The sequence below is a fragment of the Microcebus murinus genome, chromosome 15, assembly GCF_040939455.1.
Source record: "Microcebus murinus isolate Inina chromosome 15, M.murinus_Inina_mat1.0, whole genome shotgun sequence".
Taxonomy (NCBI): domain Eukaryota; kingdom Metazoa; phylum Chordata; class Mammalia; order Primates; family Cheirogaleidae; genus Microcebus; species Microcebus murinus.
The window spans coordinates 66,742,978-66,766,567 of NC_134118.1; the positions used below are offsets into that span (position 1 = coordinate 66,742,978).

At 34.5% G+C, this 23,590-nt stretch overlaps 1 protein-coding gene across 6 annotated transcripts in view; it reads right to left on the bottom strand.

The window, feature by feature from the left end:
* TENM3 (teneurin transmembrane protein 3) overlaps positions 1-23,590 on the bottom strand; it is a 2,406,934-nt gene that overhangs the window by 1,923,690 nt on the left and 459,654 nt on the right. The gene's annotated exons all lie outside the window — the stretch shown is intronic.

Genomic DNA, 23,590 nt, shown 5'->3' on the forward strand with positions numbered 1-23,590 from the left:
AGACATTTACTGAGTTTTACTATGGTTAAATGCTATACAGACATTACGTCATTCAATCTTTCTAACAACCTTATGGATTAGATATTATTATATTATCTCTTTTCATAGATAATGAAAATCAAGTTTACAGGAGTAAAGTCAGTTACCAAAGATGGCCCAGTAATAGAGTGGTCGAATCAAGATTTAAACCCAGGTTTTTATGGCTCTAAAGCCATTGCTTTTACTACCATGAACTACTGTCCATAATTTATAATTCATGATGTTAATTTTTCCAAAATAAAAAAATAAAAAGAGGACCACTGCAAAATGAAATGAAAGATTTTAAGCTGTAATGGACACCATGCCACCATTTATTCAAATGGGGAAATAAGATCCCATGATTTAATCTCATTGCATTCAACAATATGTTTCTAATTCTAAATAAAATTATTAATGAATTATAATAACAAATTGTTTATAAGGTCTTCCTGGGATATTTTGTACTGAACAGTGTGGTACAAATATAGTAGTCAAACTTCATTTTGTCTTTCTATTATATATACAATACAGAACCTGTAAACTTGTAAATATGAGATATTTAAATTTTTTTAAAAACTTGAATGTCTTCCAAATGCAAACAAAGTATTATGGCTACAAAACAAAACCTAGAGGGACATTCTCCTACTTTTCTATATCTTTTTTCTTTGAAATCAATTGCCATGGATACTCATAGTTAATGTTTGAATCAATCATTGCATTAAGATTTTATATTATTCATTAAAAATTCATTTCTATTGCTCATGAACAATATGTTTTTTGCAATGTAATATTTCTTTTCAACGAATATAGTGGGATGTAAGGGAAAGTTTTGTCTTATTTGGCGACTTCAGAAGGACTTCTACCTGCCTCTATAGAACACTCCTGCTGGTTGACCAAAGGTGTTTTCAGAGCTCAGGATATAAAATTCTTAGACTTCAAGTTTGCTGGATTTTTTAGTTGCTGGCTGTGAACCATATACATTTTTGCAACTCTTTCAATTCTTTTCCCCGCAAGGCATATATAGACAAAAATATTCTAATAAATCCAAGGACTATGCAGAAAGAGGGCAATGTCAAGTTAATCATAGCCATGTCAATTTTAGCATGCAAAATATGCATAATTAATGTGAAAATGGAAAGTGAATTGGCAAAAAAAATTGGATGTTGGTTTCATCTTTTAGGGGCAGAAGGGACTATTTTCAATGCCTGCATAGTGTTTTAAAAAGAAAATATAAAATGAAAAGTAATATAATAGAAATTTCAGTAATCATGAAAAAGTAGTAACTTCAACTAGTGATTTCTGGTTCTAAAAATCATTTGCTCAAAAAAAATTTTCAACAAGGTTGTGAAGAAGAGGGTTTAACATTTAAAGAAATACTTATTATATGTGGGAATTATTTCAATAGAATACGTGTTATGATTAAAAACCAAAAATATTAGAACTAATTTTTCTTTTCATTTTTAACTTCTATTATAGAGAGAAAATAAAGATCTTGACTTATGAGAATTATTTTTGAGCCAAGAGACCAAAGATAATTAATGAATAGGGTTTTGTTTTGCTTTGTTTTGTTTTTGACGAAGGGAAAATTTGTTTTTCACATTGTTTAAGAAGTTACAACAGTTTACAAAAAATACACAGACTACAGTAAACTAGAAATAAGTAAGATAAATAAACTAGAGGAAATAAAGCAAAGCAAAGAATAGTGGAAAAGTAGGAAACCAGGAATGTGATTAATACATAAAATGCATTACTAAGCATTAAGTAAAATCGAAATAGTATGGAAAACTCCCATCTTCATTACAATATTCTCTCCAAAGACTCCCCTATTTGGCTAGATGGTCATATTCTTCAAGACGACAAAGAAACAAAAGGCTTCACATCAGAACTTGATCCGATTCTCTCTTGGCTGATTCTTGGCATTACTAATGCTACTAATAGCATAACTAATCCATTCAGTGATTGAATCATGGTGCCCTGAATGGTCTTTCGAAAACACAACTGTGTTCATACCATTCCCTTGGTTAAAATCCTCCAGAGAGTCTCTGGTGATAAGAACAAAGTTTGAAACCTAAGAAACTTTGATTTATCTCACTTCTCAATTGTGCCAGGTCTCAAAGTAATGTCCACCCCCACAGGTGCTGTCGTTTGTTTACAAGAATGTGCCCCCTAGGCTATGAGTCCTGGATGGCACGACTTGGTCCTATTCTTGCTGGAATCCCCAACATCGCGTTTAGTAACTGGCTCACTGTAGGTTTTTAATAAATGGTTGGTGAATAAAATAAGGAGAAAATAAAAAGACCACCCCACAAAGTGACAGCCAGAGGGAGGAGTATGGATACTTACACAAAAAATCGATATCTTGCCAGGAATAACAAATTGTCAGAATACACCTATGTAGTGTCTCAGCATATACCTATCTATCTCCCTTCTATATATTACTTTAAGTATTGTCCAGGTGTCCTCCCCAGCTTTATAAAAGTGATGATTTGCATCTCAAAATTTGTATTAAAGAAAGTAATTTCCATATCTTGTCCACAAGAATAAAGACTTAAGCTGCACAGCAGAAAGTACAGTTTAAATCGCATTCAAAGGGTGCTACTCATCTTCTTTCCTGGTAAGTATCATGCTTCAGTAATCACTTCCTAGACCATCTGTTGAAAACAAGACCATAAAGAAAGAAAAAAACTTTTCCTATGAAATTAGGAAGGACAATTAGGAGAGGGCTACAACTTCTATTAATATCTTTTGAGTAATTCAACTAATAGTATCATATCATTTGACCAGTGTCATATTATGATCTATTAAAAATCATATATTTAGTTTCTGCCCCTGGTTCCTGGCATATAGCTCCTAAACCCTTGGAAGCTACAGAGTGATAAAAAGGGGTTTTTTTGTATGCAAATGAGATGGCTGGGGTGGTTGAGGACCCTTATATGTCTTTAGGGTGGTGGTTGGTCACTAGAAAGACCAAGGCATGATTAGAGGTTTGGGGCTTTAAGTCCTATCACTCAGGTAGGGAAGAGGGACTGAAGGTTGAGTTGATTACCAATGGCTAATTGTTTAATCAATTCTGTTTACATAATGAAGCCTCCATAAAAACCTGAAAGGACTGGGTTCAGAGAACTTCCGGATTGCCGAACGCGTGAAGGTGCCTGGAGGGTGGAGCACCCAGAGACAGCATGGAAGCTCTGAGACCCTTATCACATGCTTTGCCTTATGTGTCTCTTCCACCTGGCTGTTCATCTGTATCCTTTGTAATACTCTTTATAATAAGTGAGTAAACATAAGGGTTTCCCTTAGTTCCATGAGCTGCTCTAGCAAATTAAACCCACGGAGGGGTTTGTGGGAAACCTGACTTATAACTGGTTGGTCAGAGGGACCGGTCACAACCTGAGGCTTATGACTGACTGACATCTGAAGTGGGGGGCAGTCTTGTGGGACTGAGCCCTTAACCTGTGAGACAGTGTTAGAATTGAATTAAATTAGAGGACACTCAGCTATTGTCTGCCGGAGAATTGCTTGCTTGGCGTGTGGGGGAAATACATGCATCTGGTGTGAGAAGTGTTGTGTTGAGCGGTATGTGACATTAGGAAAAACAGTTTAGTTTTTCCTATCTCCTAATAACCAGCAAAACTAGTTTCTGAACTCAGTCACTCCCAAATTTAGGTATTATGCGTGAGTATACTAATATACTGAGTAAAATCCATGTTTAATTTTCCAGCATAATGAACATTAAAATGGGACAACATTCTGTACTTTGCATATGAGGCTTAATTCCCTGCCCCTAGGTCAGAGAGAAACATGTTTTACATCCTTAATCCAGGAGTAGTGAAGGATGTTTTTTATTTTTATTTTTTTGGTCTATGTTTTCATCCCTGGCGGTCTCCCTTGCATGGTCACAGATGGTTAAATAAAAAATGTATTCAGGTTGGTCACTGATCATCACACATCACGGTTTATTTTTAGCACACAACTATAACTGGTTGAACAAGCCAGAGAATTTGATCTTTGAATATAATGAAGAAATGTGATTTTTATAAATTATAAATATTTTAGAAAGTAAACATTCTGCTAAAATTTAGCAAAAAGCTAATTTTTAACTCATTGTCTTTTATTGGCTGCTAATAGTCTCCTGTTAAGGCTTAATTTCTATGTTAAGTTTATTTCCCAAATCTTAGCCTGCCAGTTAATTGAAGTATGGCCCAGGCATTGGCAGAAAGCTTTCTTTACATCCTCCTAAGCATGTGCTTGAGTTAGGTCACACGTATTTCTCCTAGATTCAAGTAAGAAATTTATTTTTGCCCCAGGAGTACATTTGATATACCAGTTTGTCTCTGATGGCACATTTCTGCCAAAATCATATACTGACTACAATTCTTTGGATAATAATAATAAAAAAAGCCAGTTGATCATAACACTCTGATTCCTCAAGTGGAGTTAATAGCAGTAGGTTGAAGCCATAATTCACATCGTAAGTTACATAGCAGTTGTGCCTGTAACACAGAGTTATGAGAAGTGACTTTTCATGCAGAAATACACTAGCACTTAAATATTGAAAAACTACTTTCTGTACTACTGTATGAATGCTCTGGGGGCTGGAGGGTGGGGAAGACCTGAATATTCAACTCCCAATGAATTTGATGAGAAGTTTCCCTTAGTAAATAGCACAGAATTAGCTCCTTTAATTTTTCTTGAGCTATTTTATGGTTATATAATAAAGTAGAATATACATGCCCAATAAAATTTGCTAAGACTCAGCTAAGGGATCTGTACTTATTCTTTTATTGTACACAAATAAATACTTAAAGCATAGATCTTTATTTCCTTAATATTTATTGTTATTTTATATCTTGACATAAGAACTATTCTACAAGGGCTTTGATAAATATAGTGAAACCAAACGACCGTTTGGTCTACTCCACTAAATTTGCATCTGTGTTCCTCGTGATGGTGCTGCATTTTGTACTCTTTCATATTTCTGAGCGGGTATGTCACATCCATCAATAGTTGGGAATTGCACTCACTATGAAGCAGAGCCCTAGCATGCAGAAGTGCCAAACTGATGAAAAAAAGGAATTGAAAAGAAATGAAGCAATCCCTAATGAACAGGCGAACATGACTTGTTTAGCACTGAAAAATCAATGGGGTGAAACAGTTTCTCCCACCAAATGAATAAGGTGAAAATCAACCTCTCATTGAACCCTGTAATTTCTCATCTTCATACCAACCATAGACACGTTACCCTCATTCTAACATGCCTGATTCTTACCATTGAGAATTAGATAAATTGTGTATCTTTATCAGCCCCCACTTACTCATTTGCATTTTGATTTCTTGAAGACTTTCAGCAGTCAGTAATAACTGTGTAGTTAGCAAAAACAAATACCTTTTTAAAGATCATATTATCCTAACAGCTGAAGTATTTGAAACTGTCCTAGGATGCTGTCTGTGAAACTACATTCTACCTGTTCTCTTTCCACATGACAGTTTCTTTAAAATCTTCTATGCTGTTGTTTTTTCCCTCTTACCTTTATCTCGCCCCATAAATGCGAGAGGAGAGGAATGCTCAGAGCTTTCACCTTCTGCCTTCATCTCTTCTCTCTTCCTGCTTTCCTTTCCTTACCGCTCATCTACCACTTTCAGAACTTTAACTCCCTATAATCTCTAGGCAGTTGACTCCCAAATGTACCTCTACAGTGTTATTTCTCTTCCAAGAATCAGTCCTGGATTTCAAAGCCCAGTCGGATGTCTATGAGGATGTGCTCCAGGTAAGGTAACACCTGGGCCTCAGCTGGGGCTGGCTTGGTCACCCTTTGTCCTTGCCTCTAATATGACCCAGACGCAATGCTCTTCATGGGGGACACAAGGACGAATAGGACACAGACCCTGCTCTTTCACAGTTTAGAAACATATAAACAGATACAAATTATGGAACGTGATAGGTCATGCAGTACAGCAAGATCTGAGGGACATGGAGTAGTTCTTCCTTTTAGTCCTCATTCCTTTTAGTTGCATTGCTATTTTCCCATGCCTCCAAACTAGGAAGAAAAATATAAAACAGTATAAATTCTAGTTATAGACATAGAAGGGAGGACCATGATGGAAAATTATTATTTTTCTTATCTAGACAATTTTTAAAAGATGTGGTATAAAGAGAATATTCAAAGAAGAAAATTATTTAAATAATTATGTTCCTCCACAAAACATTTTCTATATACTTTATGCTAATTACAAAATAATAATGTGCCACATACATGCTTTATCATGTATGTTTCTGAAATGATTTTGGAAATTAAATATGTGCACAATTTTAAATATGTACAGGGTTTACCTTTGAAATGAAGCCTATGAATTTAAACATGCTTCTAGTTTTTGGTACAATGTTGAAGCTATTATCTTGAAATTGTCTAGCTTTTTTCTATCACTAAATGTTATGTCAGTATCCACAATGAGTAAGATGTGTAACATTTGGGGGATGGACACCCTTGAAGCTCTTACTTGAGTGGGAAAGGGGGCATGGGCAATATATGTAACCTTAACACTTGTACCCCCATAATACACTAAAATAAAAAAAAATTAAAATAAATTTTAAAAAAAGAATAATTTGAAGTAACTACTCAGCACATGGATATGGTTATTTTCTCCCATGCTTTGGAAATATGTAATTGTGTTGGTATTACATTTTCAAATATTTTTGCAAGACAAATATTTTTATAAAAATTAAAAGTATATATATATCTTAAAAGAGAAAAATCATAATTTTCATAAGAGTATTAAAAGAAAATGTGTAAAATTTTTATTCAACTTGATTATTGATGTAACTACTAAGATGTTAAAAATGGTCCAAAAAGAATTTGAGAAACTAGGTATTTATAGGGAGTGTTGGGATAAGTTTTATAGACAATGCTGGGTTAGATATGAAACTTTGTTAATGTCCAACAGGGGCCATAAATGCAACCTTTGAAGTCATCTGTTTCATTTGATAGAATTATCTGTGTCCTTATTAGACAAATATCTATCAGTTAACTTTACTTCTACACAGTTGTAAAACAACTCAGACAGTAGTCATTCAAACCTAGCACTGCTCAGAAAGAACATTGGAGAATATCTCTTGCCTGTTTCCAAGTTTCAGATAACATTTCTGACATAGCTATTTTGGAGAAATGAGGCAATATACTCCAAAATATATTTGCATGTATTTAACATGCATTGGCAACATTTACTCAAAATATTTATTCCTTACACTAGAATCTTCCATATCTTCATCCATGTGTTTGCTTTAAAGAACTGAGGGCAAAGTGCCCACATCAAACTTTCCTAGAATGCTAAATGCTGAAGAAATTCTAGAAAATCTGTAAGAATGAAAAATGACTAAAGATCTAAGAAAAGAAGAGAAAACAATCAAATATACTCACAGACATGAATTAAAATGAATTAAATAAAAACCATTCTATATATAACCCATTGCCCCAATAATCCTTATTATCTGACAGTTCTACTAACAATTTATTAACAAGATATCTGAAATTATCTATCATCTATATTTACTAATAATCACAGATTTTTTGTAGGAAAAATACCATATAGCATTACATTTTGTCATAAAATATGAACTAAAATAGCACAAATAGAAAAATGTTTTAAAGTATAATAGTAACAACCTATTACTATATCCATCATTAAGATGTAATGCATAAAATTACAGTATATTTATAAACATATTTTTGGTCTCTTTGTCCTGATTTCTTATATTTCCAACAGTACCTGTCTTGAATAATATCTTGACCTGTTCACTCAAATATGTAATAAGCATTTCAAATGTACCCAGCCTAAATCAATCTCTCTCTCTCTATATATATAGATATATAGATATAGATATACATATATATAGATATATATCTCTATATAGATATATATCTATATATATAGATATATATATATATATATAATTTAAGGAGGTTTATTCTGAGCCAAATTTGAGGACCATGGCCTGGAGCTGCACCCAAGAAGCCTTGAGCAAATGGACTCACTGTGGCTGGGTACTAGTTTGATTTTTATACATTTTCAGGGAGACAGGAATTATATGTAAAATAATAAATCAACACATGGAGGGCATACATTGGTTTGGCCCCAAAAGGGCAGGACATCTTGAAGTGGGGGCTTGCAAGTTATAGGTGGATTTAGGGATTCTTTAGCTGACAATTGGCTGAAAGAGTTAGATTTTGTCCAAAAGACCAGGAATCAGCTGCAAGGAATGTTTCAGGGTCTTCTGTCTTTCATGTGATGCTATACCAGAATCAGGTTGGGAATAAAACACTCTTGATACCTCCCATCCTCCTGTCCCCACTGTCTTCTGCCTCCATAAGAGGCACCCCCCTCCATCAAGTTGCTCACATCCAAAAATGAGGAATCATCCTTCAGTCTTGTCTTTTTTCCACCCTCAACACTGAATCTGTCAGATGGGATTTTGGCTTTCTGACTTTTCCTAACCATTGCCATGGCTACCACCATCACATCACTGGACATCATCAGCTCTTCCCCAAATTAAAGAAATATATCTCCTCCCTTAAGTCACTGCTTTAGAACTCAGACAGCAGTAAAATAATCCTTTTAAACATCTTGTTATATCACTTTCATGTATTATATTTTACCTTCCAATGGCTTCCCACCCCAATAAGGGAAAAAAAAAATCAAAGCTTTACCACAACTTAGCAGGTTCTGCATGATCTGGTCTCTAGGTAGCTTCCTGACCTTGTTCTCTCAAATCAGCAGTTCTTCCAATTTCTCAAAAATGCTGATTTCCTTCCTTATCTTTCTGGAAGAAAGAGTCTTTCTTCCAGATTTTCCATAGCTATCCCTTTCACATCATTCCTATAATTCCTCAGAGAGACCTTCTCTGATTGCCCTTTCTAAAATGCATTTCCAATATTTTCTATCTCTTTACTCAGCTTTATTTTTCTTTGTATCACTCACTACTCAGTATGTTTATTATTTATTAATAGGTTTGCATTTATTTTTTGTCTGTTTTGTCTGTGAAACTAGAATGAAAGTTTCAGAAAAACAAGTCTTTTTTTCTCTTGGTTTTTGCAGTATTCCCAAGTGCCTAGAACAATTCCTGGTACCTGACAGGCATTAAATAAATATTTGTTGATTGGATGAATTAAAAAGCAAATTACTAAGAGAATAAAATGGAAACTATTAACTTGATAGAAAACTGTGTATTGCCTGACATATATATTCAAAATGAAAATGCTGAAATATAGTTACTTTGTATAATTTTTCAAGAGCTGTAAGCTTTCTTTTCTAGGTATACATAATGTAATTTCAAGTAGGATAATTTCATTCTATTAATACTGAAGGAAATCAAGTCATGCAAGTGAGCCATTCTACTTTCTGTTCAGTATTAATGATGAAGCAAACAATGTTTGATAGAACTTTGAGAAACATACGTATATTTAAAATCATCTTTATCGTGTCATTTGTCGTAATATAAGATATAGATTCCACTTTCTATATTTATAAACATATTATTCTGATGATAATAAAATTCTTTTAAAAATATAGCCTTAATGTTTACCTATAGTTTTGATTTTTATTTTATTTTATTTTTTTGAGACAGAGTCTCGCTTTGTTGCCCAGGCTAGAGTGAGTGCCATGGCATCAGCCTAGCTCACAACAACCTCAAACTCCTGGGCTCAAGCAATCCTGCTGCCTCCGCTTCCTGAGTAGCTGGGACTACAGGCATGCACCATCATGCCCGGCTAATTTTTTTCTATATATATTAGTTGGCCAATTAATTTCTTTCTGTTTATAGTAGAGACGAGGTCTCCCTCTTGCTCAGGCTGGTTTCGAACTCCTGACCTGGAGCAATCTGCCCTCCTCGGCCTCCCAGAATGCTAGGATTACAGGTGTGAGCCACCGTGCCTGGCTGCTTTGAATTTTATATATTCTGATGCTAGACAGAATCTTTTAAGGTCCTGTAATACTTCAAAACTGTTTCGGCAAAACAGTCAAAAATAAATTTGTTATCATATATTTAAATTTCTTTTATAAAAACTATTTTTTTAAAAATCACAATACATGTTCTTAGAAGTTAGCAAAAACAGCAGAAAATCCTAATTTTGTAATTTGAGAAATAAAAAAAAAACCTTCCAATATGTTAAAAACTAAACACAATAAATAGCATGCCTTATTTTGTTTTTATTAAGATACACATTAAGGTCTTTCTTATTCCTGATTGTGTCACTATTCCTGACAGAAAGGACTAAGGAAGAAGAAATTAAAATAAAAATAGTATTAAGCATTGTGAGAAACAAGTGTGATCAAAGATAGTAAGGTCTTACTAAGATGCCATGCCACACTAACAAACTTTGGATTTTGATAGGTTTATTTGACCAGAAAAATAGCAATAGACCTGCCTACAAAGAAAGGGCCAGCCAGAGCATATTTATTTATTTCCTGAATGTCCCCTGCATTAGAGGGACTTGACTACACACTTACCTGTCAATAGGCCTGGGAAACTATTCCCTTATCAATAGTTTGAGAAATTCTAATAGTTCACAAAGGTATGCTGAAGGTTCACATTCTTCAAATGTGTATTATGTTCTTTAAAAAGTAGTATAGAAAATAATTATTTAAACATGTTTACTTTCAAAATACAATAGCTTAAGAGCCAATAAGTGCTTATTTAGCAAATTATGTACCATGTTGGTTACCACGGATCTCATGACTCTGCTTTTAATATATTTTAAATTATATCAAGTAATTGACTTGGAGGCACAAAGGCTGTTAAAGTCTACAGATTTAGGCAAACTCTAACTCAGTAATAAAATTGAGATGATAAAATAATATATTAAAAATGCCTTCAAATCTGTGAATCTTATCTTAATTGTCTTCAATTAAGTATCTATAATAATCAGGCACTGTACCGTGTGTGCCTCAATTTTGTTCTCATCTCATCTTCATTACAAAATAAGAATTAGTTGATCAATTTCCTTTTACAAATGAGGAAATAGAGACTCATAGTGGATGAATTCACTTGCTGAAGGATGTATAACTGCTAAGTGCTGAACCAGTAGTTGAATATAAGTCTATCCAACTTGCATTCTATCTTGCATCTATTCTTGCATTCTATCCACTACACTCCCAACGCTTCTAGAAAAAGGAAGTGCTCAAAATGGGATTATAGCTTTCAAAGATTAAAAGTCCATTGTTTACTAACTCTGCTAAAATGGATGTTTTGGCAATTTTCTATTTGACTTATTATCTGAAAACATACTTTGAAAGTTTAATAAATCCTTAATCATTCTGAAGATATCGGGCTGCTCTCTTGGAATCTCTACTAATAATAGTAAATGCTTAGCAAAATAGTTAATGAATGACTAGGATGTGCCAAACTAAAGGTACTATTTTAGAACCTTTAGGATACATTAGAAAATACCCTTCTGTGACTGAAACTCTAGATGGGAAAAACTAAATTTAATAAGCACAATAAATCATAAATTATATAGAATGTTAAAAAGTGTTTGAGAAATAGAACAAGTTAAGAAAGATTAGCAGCATAAGGAAAAGAGAATGGGAGCAAATCTGTAATTTTAAATAGAATTGTCAAGGAAGAGTTTGTTGAGACCAGGCGCTTGATCAACAACTGGATGGAAGTGAGGGTTGATTATATGAATGCAATACAGAAATTTTGGCAGACAGAATAATCAGCACAAAGGCTTTAAACACAGTGAATTTAAAGTGAGTAAGAAAGGCGCCAAGCTGAAATGGAGGTGGGGGGTGGCAAATCATGAGACATCTCATCTGCCATTATAAGAGCTTTGTCTTTTACTCTAATGGAAATAGGAGCCACCAAGACTTCCTGAGTGCAGGAATGACATGGTCTAATAATGCCATGTTTTGTTTTGTTTTGTTTTTCTGATACAGAGTCTCACTCTGTTGCCCTGAGTAAAGTGCCATGGCATCAGCCTAGCTTACAGCAACCTCAAACTTCTGGGCTCAGGTGATCTTCCTGCCTCAGCCTCTTGGGTAGCTGGGACTACAGGTGGGTACCACGATGTCCAGGCAATTTTTTTATATTTTTAGTAGAGATGGGGTCTCACTCTTGCTCAGGCTGGTCTCGAACTCCTGAGCTCAAGCAATCCTCCCACCTTAGCCTCTCAGAGTGCTAGGATTACAGGCATGAGCCACCGGACCCAGCCAATGCCATGGATTAATTATATTATAAGGATCAATCTGGCTGCTGTATTGAAAATGGACTTTAGGAGAACAAAGAGACAGGGAAACATGGAAACTAGACAGGAGGTTATTGTGTTAATCCAGGTGAGACATGATGATCGATGGCTTTATCAGGGATGGTACAAAATGGTGAGAACTGTTTGTATTCTGGATATTGTTTTCAGTTAGAGTTGACAGGGCTACCTTAAAGATGATGGGGAAAGCTACAGGGGACAAGTTTCAGTTGAGACTGAGATCAGAGAAAAGTAAGAATTCAGGTTTGGCTATGCTGAGTTTTAGACACCTATTAGATATCATCACATCTCATCACTCTCCTGTGTTTGTTGAAGTTGCAGGTAACAACCAAACCACCCCTTCCTTGAACTCAAGTGCTGCCACGAAGTACTTCTCCATAGATTACTCCTGGGAACCATTACCAGTTGAGACAGGCTGACACCAGATGGGGATGCCATTTGCTATCACTGAGTTACTGGTTGTTAACTGAAGCATTTATCAACCGCATGATGTAGATGTTTCTTCTACTTGTTGACAAACACTTGTGCTTTTACCCTACGTATGCATTTGAGGTACAGATTCATTTAGAGTGCATTATTCAGATCATTTTGATAGTGGAATATGGTCACATTTCCTCTGAAAATATGTTTTCTTTTTGACTTGGAATCATTAAAACCTTGAGATAATTTATACACATTATAAGCCATAAATTCAAAATTAACATAATAGTGCCTTCTGCAACTCTGTGTATTTTCTACATGGCTTGTTTAGCAAAAAATAAATAAATAAATAAAACTCAAAGGTGACCTATTTTTGTTTCCCTTTATACTTTATGTAACATTTCTGATAAACTATAATTCCAGGTCAACATCTTATTCTGATAGCATTTGAAGGTCAATGCTAACATGCTTTATATTTCCTTCAAATTGAGAGCTATTTTTTAGATAGTATTCTAACTTGATGTATCTATGTTAATAGGGAGACAAGGTTAAGTGAGCTATCAAGCAGGTGGTTTAGTAAATAAGGATAATGTTCAGAGAGTAGAAAGTGAGAAAACAAGAATTCATCTTTTATGTTGCTGCTGTTGTAATTACCAGTATCTAGAAAAGTAACCATAATTATGCCTAAAAGGAAAAAGAAGAAGATAAATATAACAGCTAAGTGTCTCTAAGCACCAGGACAATTAATGCACTGGATGAGAATATTAGGATTCAAAAACATCTCAGCAGATGGAGTGATGGGCAGAAACTGACACAAGGATATTTAACAAGGATAAATTAAGTTCATAATTTAAGAACTTTTATTTGGATGAATATATAATTTTGTGAAAGTACTCCAATATTTTAAAATAGAAAACGTCTATTATAGTTTATAGAGCAGAGGGCCAAGAGCCTGGACACCTGAGATCTGGTTCCAGATCCTCAGAAAAGTATGTATATGGCCTTGGCAAATCACAGTAGGTGCTTTATTTTCACCATTCTCAAAATTATGAACGTCTGGCTCATCTCTCAGTCCTTTCCTTTTCACAGGTAAAAATCTCTATGAGCCCAGATGCTGATTGACATGATGTTAGTAAAGTAATGTAGCTAAACCACTTCTCTTGGTTTTCATCACCCTATAAAATGCAGGATAATACTATATATGTACTTCAAATAAGTACATACTGTAGATAACTTAAAAGATAAACTTTGATGTATGTGTTTCCCATGTCTTGTAAAATTTATTAGTATCTTGTCAGACTTTAACTCCATTTGAAGGTAGACACAGGATTATGTCCTTGGAAAACACTATGCAATATTTACTTAGTAAGTTTTTTGAACATCCTATTATGTATAAAAATGATATATATAACTGATTTTCCAGAAAATTTTTAATGAAAATTAAATATTTCTCTAAGGAGCATTATTTCATGTTTTTTTTTCCTTAAGTTTGAAAGTCTTTGACTCTCATTATATTTTATAAACAAACAAAGAAACAAAAAAAAACTTTATGATTTTTCTGTGGCCTTGGCACAGGGATAAGGCAAAGTATAAAAAAAATCTATGATTTTTGTTTTATAAATTATACCTCTCTTTGTGTTCCGTATTATACCTCAACACTGTTTTTGGTTAAAATATAATTTGTGTCTGTTCCATCTGGAGAAAGTTTCTTCAGGGAAGATTCACAGAAATAAAGCCCATGAAGTTCCATGTTGCAGTTGTGTGTAAGAGTCAAGAAAACAGGATTCTATCTGCCTAAATGCTGTAGCTGAACAGGTGAATTCCTGGATATTGCATAAAATTCCTCTGGGAGCATGAGAATATTGTTCTTCAGAACCCAAGAAGATTTTATCAGCTTTCTGTTGACAGTGCAAATCCAGAATTAACCACAGTAAGCAGAAGAATCAATTAGTAGCTTTTGGCCTTCTGACCTTCTTAAAAACCCTGCCGATACACTGCACAGGAATGGCACAATTAAACTGTGATCTGCAGGAACTTCCCATGAAGAGGCAAATAGACAATTTCTCCTGTAATCCTATGTCAAATTAAGCATCAATATGCTAAACAATGTCCCATTTTTTGACAGCGGATCTAGTAAGGAGACTAAACAGCCTACATGATGATTATCTTCACAGCGCACCAGTATTTCCTTTATTACATTAGACAATAAAGGTGGGACTATGCTGTGCCAGAAGTTTGAATGAGGTTAGAGTGGTTAATTCTACTGGGTCTTAAAAACCTAACCCTCTATCTTTCTAGATACAATGATGAAATTGATGTATTCAAGGTAAAGTTTGCATCCTAAATGTTTCCCTAGGATACAAAAAAAAAAAAAGACTAGAAAATGGAAATGATCTAATGAAACATAACTTATCCCTATTTTGTGCTAATTCAGCCAGGTGAGGTCTGAGGTCTGTCTGGCAACATTGTAATTGTGACATAGGCAAGAGAAAGGAGTTATTCATCTATCAACTAATAGAGAGGACCTAAGTAAGGCTGGCTGCAAAGCTCTCAGAAGCCCCGCAGCTGTCTAGCCACCATAGGCCTTTAAGAAACAGCCTCCTATCCCATGTACAAGTTTTCTCTTAGATCTACAGAACCACTGGGACAGAGAGACTGGTTTGGTGATAACCATATTCATATTTTAACTGCATAGTTTGGCTGAACACAAATATTCCTCTATCGTTTGAGAAACTGCTATGTGTAAGTGGCACCATTCTCAGAACATTTACAGTAGCTGATCTCTCATCCCTGCCCAAACCGCTTCTTTCCATCCCACACTGGGGGAAAAAAAGCATTACTTTGCAATTTTGTCATAATAATATTGGAGTAAGACAACTGATTATCTCTTCAGGATAGAAACTTCATATATACATTCTGCTCTATGATAATTAGAAAGTGATTGGATGCAATTACCTTATGTAATACATTTCTGTCTTTTCTTTGAATAAAGTGATTATTATTTTCAGTGTGTTTGAATGTATTACTGGCCTAATGTCACATAATTATAGATATTAATAAACATTCACTGAACACCTAAGTGGTAACACTATCATTGACATCCTACTGTTTCCTTTTTTGCATATGATATATTAATTAAACATGTGCCTTATACTTAGACATATGTAATTTCAAGCGTTTCTCCAGTGTCAAGTCTGTAGGCACACTGTCATTGTTTTGGAATACCTTCCCTCTACTTATAAGGTAGGGGCAACTTATTAACCTTTGCTGAAGGTATTCATCCCCTCATGAGCAAAACAATGTTTTCACATTGTAAAAGGTAACCTCGAACATACATCAAAAAATTTTTCTGTAACATTTTACTCAGTATATCTGAATCTCCTTTTGATGTAAATGTTATTTTGTTTTCTATGGCCTGTCTGGTTTTTAAATTGCATATCTTAGTCTCTTTACAAGCCTCTATTTTATCATTTTAGTGTTTCCCCCCTGTTTTCACAATGTATTCTTGAATCACTTTTCAAATATCTGTCATCAGTTTTTTGAAATGCATTTACTCATGAGTCCCAGAGCCTCCCTTCCCTGTGGATTCCAAAACAATTCCTGGAAATTGAGGGCAAGGGGAGTTCTTGAGTGATACATATGTTTAAAAGAGAACCTATGAAATTGATGTCTTAAGAACTGAGGTGTAACAGCCCCTTCATTCTCTTCAACCCCCTTCATTTCTCCCTGAATGCAGATCTTGAATAGCAAGACCACAGTTCACAATTTGCTGAGTCTGTAATATACTCACACCACACCTTCCAAGCCTTATTTCAAAAGTCACTTCCCCAGGGATGGCTCTCTTCTTCCCCAGGCAGAGGAAGTAGTTGCCTCTCTCTATTCTTGTATTCTTGCATTTTCCACTTAAATCTGTTATGACCCATATGAGTTGTTGCACTGCAATTGTGCATTTATATATCTTTCTTGCTCATCAGACAGCAAGTTTTTTGTGGACAGAAATGTGTCCTCCTGTATCTTACATACTGAATATTAGAAAGTCTGCATTGGCTAAATCATTAAACCAAATAATCTCTTTAACTTTTCATCTGTGACAACATATTATATATTCTACAGTAGGAAATAAAATAGTAGTTAATTACAATTCTGATTTAAATTAATATTACACCTGAATTGAACCAGTGGCCTAATGCATCAAGAGAATAGTTCATTGGTCATTGGAAAAACCTTTGATGTTTTAATGTTTTCGTTAATGCCATTTAAAAAGTGTACATGATATGTAATCTCATCTAATTGCCTGAAGGATGCTTTGCCCCAATCTAAAACCAAGTGGAAGCACACTGCAGGATAGCAACAGTTTTTTAAGGATTTAAAAATCCACCTTCTGTTTTATATCCAAGAACCAAAGCAAAGGGGGGCAGTATCCAACTGCTCGACTTCCTAAAAAAAAAAACAAAAAAAAAAAAGTAAAAAAAAAAAAAGGGGGGGCAGTAGCTGGGGTGTCTGCCTTACCTGTGACTCCTGCATCTTACCCGGATACAAGCCTTTATGTCACTCCCTTGGGGACCCAGCTGAAGCCTAAATCATAGACTGTATCAAATACCTCACTTGTCTTTCTCTAGATTTTCTTTTTTCCCAAGAAGGATTTTTTTTATTGTTGTTTCCTGCAAAGTAGATAGTTGCCTAAATCCTATGGTGCAGACTTTCCATTCTGTAAGTTATAATAAAACTCTAGGTCCCATCTCTCCAATTTCTGGCCCTTGATGCATAAAAGAGACCCTTTTGGAATACCCGGCCTGAGTGACTAGCTCTTGCAATGGAAAATCTGACTTTCAAGAATATTATTTCTAAAATGGGTAATAAGACTTAGGGAAGACAAAATCAGATGTTAATTTTTTTCTTTTAAATTGTATGACATCTTTCCTAATTCTGGAGATCACTGATTGACCTGACTTAGGAAAAAGATCATCCAAGAAACTGTGAATAAAGAGCAATTATTTATATATAGTTGAAATTTTCACCTTGATACAATAATAATAATATCCGGTAAATGAGTGTCTCTTTTGTGCCAGGTCCAGCACATATTTACCTCCTATATTAGTCACAAACGGCCCTCACTGTTCACATGCCAGTTGGAAATTGAGACTCTGTCCTGCAGAGGTACCACGACTGTTCGAGCAGTAAATAAATGGCAATAAATCTTGTTGATGTGCAAAGATCTCTGCTGTAAAGCATATTTTGATGATTTACATACAATATAGTTCCTCACCTTAAACTCTGATGGTAGGAAGACTATTATTCAGATCATTTTAACAGTGATAGGAAAAATACAAAAAGTTATCCTTTCACTCCAATAAATATCATTTCAATTGAGGTAATGGAACACAGATTAAGTAAAAAAAAAAATGCTGTGTGAAGCAATATACCAAAAAGTATAAAGAGTTTATGTGTTTAAATATTATAAAATGTCATTAGATTTTGTCAGTCATCAAAATGATCAAACACTAAAAATACTTTCAAATTAGAGAATCTCACCATACATTCTCAAATTGAATTTTGTGAAAGATATCCTGCAATGTTAGATACTATTATAATGACATCTTTAAAATAATTTTCAACAATGAACATACATTTCAATTTTAAGTATTAGAATTTGATGAATTTTAATATTTCATGTTTTAGGAACAATTTAGATAATTATAATTCTTAGATATCCTATATATATATAAATTCCAACCACATCCAAGGAAATAATATCCTCCGGAAGAGTGAAAGTACTTGGGCAAAGCTTCAGGAGGGACAGAGTACTCCAGTGGGAAAATCACTGTCCAGCAAACCCAGAGCACTTGGTCCCAGTCCTAATTTTGACACCTGCCTGCAAACTCTGTTGTTACACCTGTTTGAGTCTCAACTTCTTTAGGATCTATCAAATGAGAAAACCGGATGGGATGATCTCAAAGGAATCTTCCATTTCTTAGAAGCATAATTACACCACTCAGTAAGTTATTTCACAACAGTATTTAAGTAGGTGGTTTGCTCCTGATCAGAAAAATGAAAAAAAAAAAATCCAACTTTTGGTGCAGTTTTTTAAATTAAGTAATGAGCTTCTCTGACAATTCAAAGTCAGGACCTGCAGTTGGTGATGCTTTAACTCTCTAAGCCTCTGAGAGTATCGTGCTCTCTTCTTTTCCTATGTGCTTCATTTTCTGAGGTGATGGACATGTGTTCTGGACACTGCATGATTGAACAGAAGCAGGATATCCTTAATTTATGCTTTATTTCGATTTTTTAAAATTTAAAATGCCTTTCGTGAAACGAGGCAATCTTCATTTTAATATGCTTTCCAAATTTAGCAATGAAGATCAAAAGGTTTTTTTCCAAGCAAAATTTGAGAAATAATGACAGTTAGCTGGAGTTTAATGACAAACTTGCCTTTCGAATGTGTGCGCCATCCCAGCAGATTCTGCGGACATGCCAGAGCTGTGATTTGAAATGAAGCTATTTGAAAAGAAGGCTGACAGGATCAAGCCGAATGATAATAGCATAGGTTTCCATTTCCGAAATATTTCTTAAAGAAATTATAGCTTAAAAAAAATTCCTCCTTTGAGGTTATTTCTCAAATTCAGACTCTTGTCTCCACAAGCAGTCAGATGAAAACCACAACTTTGTTGTATGTGGCGATTGACACCAAGCTCTTTCCCTTTGAGAAGCGTAAGAGAATGGTAGTTGTGCCCACGGCCTGGAGTTAAGCAAGACTCTCTGGACACTGGCTGCTCACTGGTCGATGTGGGCAGGTTACTTAAAACCTGCCGGCTACAGTGCTGTCATTTATTACAAGAGGAAAGAAGGATTACCTACATATTGGCTTGTTTTGTGGATGACAGTTGAATCTTTTAAAAACATTAAGCATAGTGATCGGCAGGTAATAAGTGCTCAAAACATGTTAGGTTTTGTTTTGTCTTTTTAATCTTTAAAAAAATCTATAAAGTATAACTTGCATTTGTAAAAGTCAACAAAGTAATAATAATAAAGGCTACTATTATCTAAATTTTAGTACCTTTTTTTCCCCCTCTACCATGTTACACAGAGTGGGTTTAGCCTTGCCTTGTAAGGCAATCAGGCAGAGTTTCAACCAGAGGAGAAGGCCAGGCCTTTCCCGGCCTCACGTTTGCCCTGCCTCCAGCCCGGTGAGATTTGGCAGGGCAGGGCTGGGTTCTGAAAAACCTCTGCTTTGCTCCCTAGGCACAGCTGCAGTTTGCCACTGTGCCTGACACTGATCCCAAACTCAAACTACTTCATGATGAATGTCCTCCTGCTTTCTTCTGTTACAAGGACATGGGCAGGATGCAAATTTTCTCTTACTTTGTGATAAACAACTCTGAAAAACCCCCGGCCTTACAAACCTTTCTTGCTATTGTTCTGAATGACTTCCATTTCTCCCCCTTTTTTTCTCTCTCTCTCTCTATGCTCATTATTATCCAAGGGACACATTTTCCTCCAAATATTCTGTTTTTTATCTAACTTTCAAAATTCAATTGAGAAAGTATTTATTGAGCGCACAAAAAATGATAAGGCCTTGCTTCTGTTTTCAAGAGGATTAGAATGAAAATAAGAAAAGAAGATACAAACATGAAACAAACAATGATATTCCCACTTCCTTTATGATTTGGCTGCACAGGGTGCTTGCATCCTGTTCTACTTTGTAATCTTCAGGTAAAGGATTAAGTCCTTGCCAAGGTGACAACCAGTAGCCACATGTGGCCACTTGAGTTCTCATTAATTAAAATCAAATAAAACTATTCAGTTCTTTAATCACACTGGCTACATTTCAACTGCTCAGTAGCCATATAGAGCAAGTGGCTACCATACTGGAAAGTGCAAGAGAATATTCCTATTATCACAGAAAATTTATTAGATGGTGCTGATCTAGAAAACTGCTTCATGCCATGTTTTACATTAATGGAATGCTCAATATATTAATTTTTCCTTCTAAAAATTCCTTTGAACTTTTTCTGGAATAAACCAGAACATAAACAAATTGAGCTATGTATGACTGATCTAAAGCAATATAAACATATGGGATATTTTAGTCAAGGATTTGATTAGGTAAATTTTGAGTCATCTATAAAAGTTTTTTTTTTTTAAGGGAGGAGCTGAATTTTAATTACATATGTTGAAAAAAATGATTTTATATAAAAATCATCAGCTTTAGAAGGGATTCACATGTGAATAAGGTAGTACAGACCAGTCATGTTTCTGTGTGTGTGTGTGTGTGTGTGTGTGTGTGTGTGTGTGAATGTATGAGTGAGAGAGAGAAATGATGATGCTTTTTTATTTGGTGCATCTGAACTTTTCACTCAAAAGGATCTAATATGTCTACTTAAACACAAAGTAATAATAACAACAACAAAACTAAATTACCATGCCCATCTCAATAGATTCCTTTGATATAAATAACAATTTCACATTTGAATATAAATCAAAAGTTAGCAAAGGGCAAGAATGGAGTGATGAGAGATCTAGGTATTTTATAATTGTTTAAGATAGGAGTACAACGATCTATTTTAAAAATTAAAAACAAACCCAGAAGCTCAGCATTTAATCTATCCTGAACTTCCCACAAATGCTGTGACCTGCACTAGGCCTTCACAGAATATATATCAGGTTATTAAGTATGGAATGTCCGATTTCCTTAAGTACTAAGTTTGACTGTTGATATCTCTGATATTTCACTTTGACACTTTATGTTTTCTGTTTATTGTGAAGGTACATCCTCAGTCTTTCAAATGTGCATTTTAGCTTGTGATTATCTTTCAGTTTTTTTTAGAGAAATTTTTGTGAAGCCATGGGTAAGCCAAAAATTTGTGTTATTTTTGAATCTGAGTTCTCTCATGGAACCAATGCAGCACAGACAGCTCAAAATATCAGTGAATGTTTGGGAAGGATGTGGCTAATGAATGCACAGTACGTTGACAGTTGAGAAGTTCCATCCTGGTGATTTTAAACTTGAAAATGAGCCACGTGAGTGATCTGAGACCATAGTGGATATGATGGGCTGAAAGCTGTAGTGGAAGTGAATCCACCTCAACCTGAGTGTGAATTAGCAACAAGGTTTGATGTTACTATTCCAACAATATTGGACCATTTGAAACAAATGGGCAAGGTAAAGAAGCTGGATAGATGGGTACCACCATGAAGGGCAGGAATAGCACATTTGACATGATTAGGGATGATGGGCCACTCTTTAAATTCTGACTTGGGCTTGGTACTTATTTAAATAGCCATAATGGAAGAAAACACAATTAAAAAACAGTCTTTTGCTAAATGCTCACCACCCTATTTCAACTCTTCCTCCACTCAGGCAGTATTCAACGTCACAAAAGTATTCTCAAAACATTTATCAGTAGAATAGATTTTGCACCCCATGGATGTTAAACAAATGCAGAACCCTTTGGTTGATAACCTTTGTTTAAGGTTATTAATTCATTGTTTGGACCCCTCTATACTCAAAACCTTTCTATGGATTCTTCATTGTCTTCCCAGGGCCAGGAATCTTTTCTCCTGGACTGTCTCAATAAGAAAATTGAAGTCACTTAAACTATTACAGCTGCTTCTACTTTTTTCCTTTGCTCTTAATTATTGCCAGATGCAATCTAATTAAACCCGCCAGGTGTCTCCCCTCAGGTTAGAGTACCTCATAGAATCCTTGCTAGAAATAAAATATGGAACAACAGAATGCCAAATACGTAATGAACCCTTCATGGAACGGTTGACAGGTAGGCTTTTAAACTTTTTTTGCTTCCTTGTAATAGAAGGAGTGAGAAAAAATTAACTGAAAAATGTGTAGGCAGTGATGTACAAGATTATTCTGTCATTCTATTGCTCAAAAACATATTTATTACCGAAAATTTTCTTTTCTTAATCTAACTGAAAATGTTATTTACTCATCATGCTAAATATAAGAATAAAACTAAAAAGTACCCTCTGGGATTTTTTCAAATAGACATACTATTTTACTTTTACTTTCTCAAGGATATGCACATAATAATTAATACATGCAATATGGTGAAATAAATTAGAATAATCTTTTTAAAATAGTCCATTGCTTATAAAATGACATAAGATATTTTGATGCAGCAGTCTGAAACTGAAATAAAGTTTTTCTAAAAAAAATTCCAAAGTTTATTTAATAGTCTATGAAACATTGCATTGAAAAACAAGACATTCTTGCCACTAAATCATTTACATATATTGGATAATTTATATACTTATGGGGTGTTTGGAAATATTTAAGAATTTTCAGTCTCTTCAATTTCAGAAAGTAATTTTAAATTGTTTTGTATTCTGACTTTAAAATGTCTCCAACATGTTATCTGCATATGTGGTTTTATTAGTTTAAGCAAATTATATATATATATACATATATATATATATAAAGGTAATATTTATGTTGCCTAATGGCTTAGTCTGCAAATCTGTATGATAGAAGAGAGACACTAATTTGAAACTACTGCATTTGAAAAAATTTTTTCCTGGAATTGTTAATTCACCTTATCAGTCTAAACTATAAATCTTCTTTGGTTTCCTAAAGAAGGGGCAGGAGAATTATCACTTATTTTAAGATATCAGTGACTCTACATGATCTTAAGTTTTATTTTATTTATTTCATTGTTTAATTTTCATATATAATGTATTATTTATTACATGTTTAATACTTTGCACTAAACCTTGTGTTAAAAATATTTATACAATTATGATTCCATAAGCCCTGTTGCTTACTAGTGTATGATTGTAACAACCATCAGACTAAAATCTCAGACTGATAAAATTACTATCTGTAATTGTATATTTAACTTGATATAATTACTATATGTAGTTGACAAAGTGTTATTAGAGTTAAT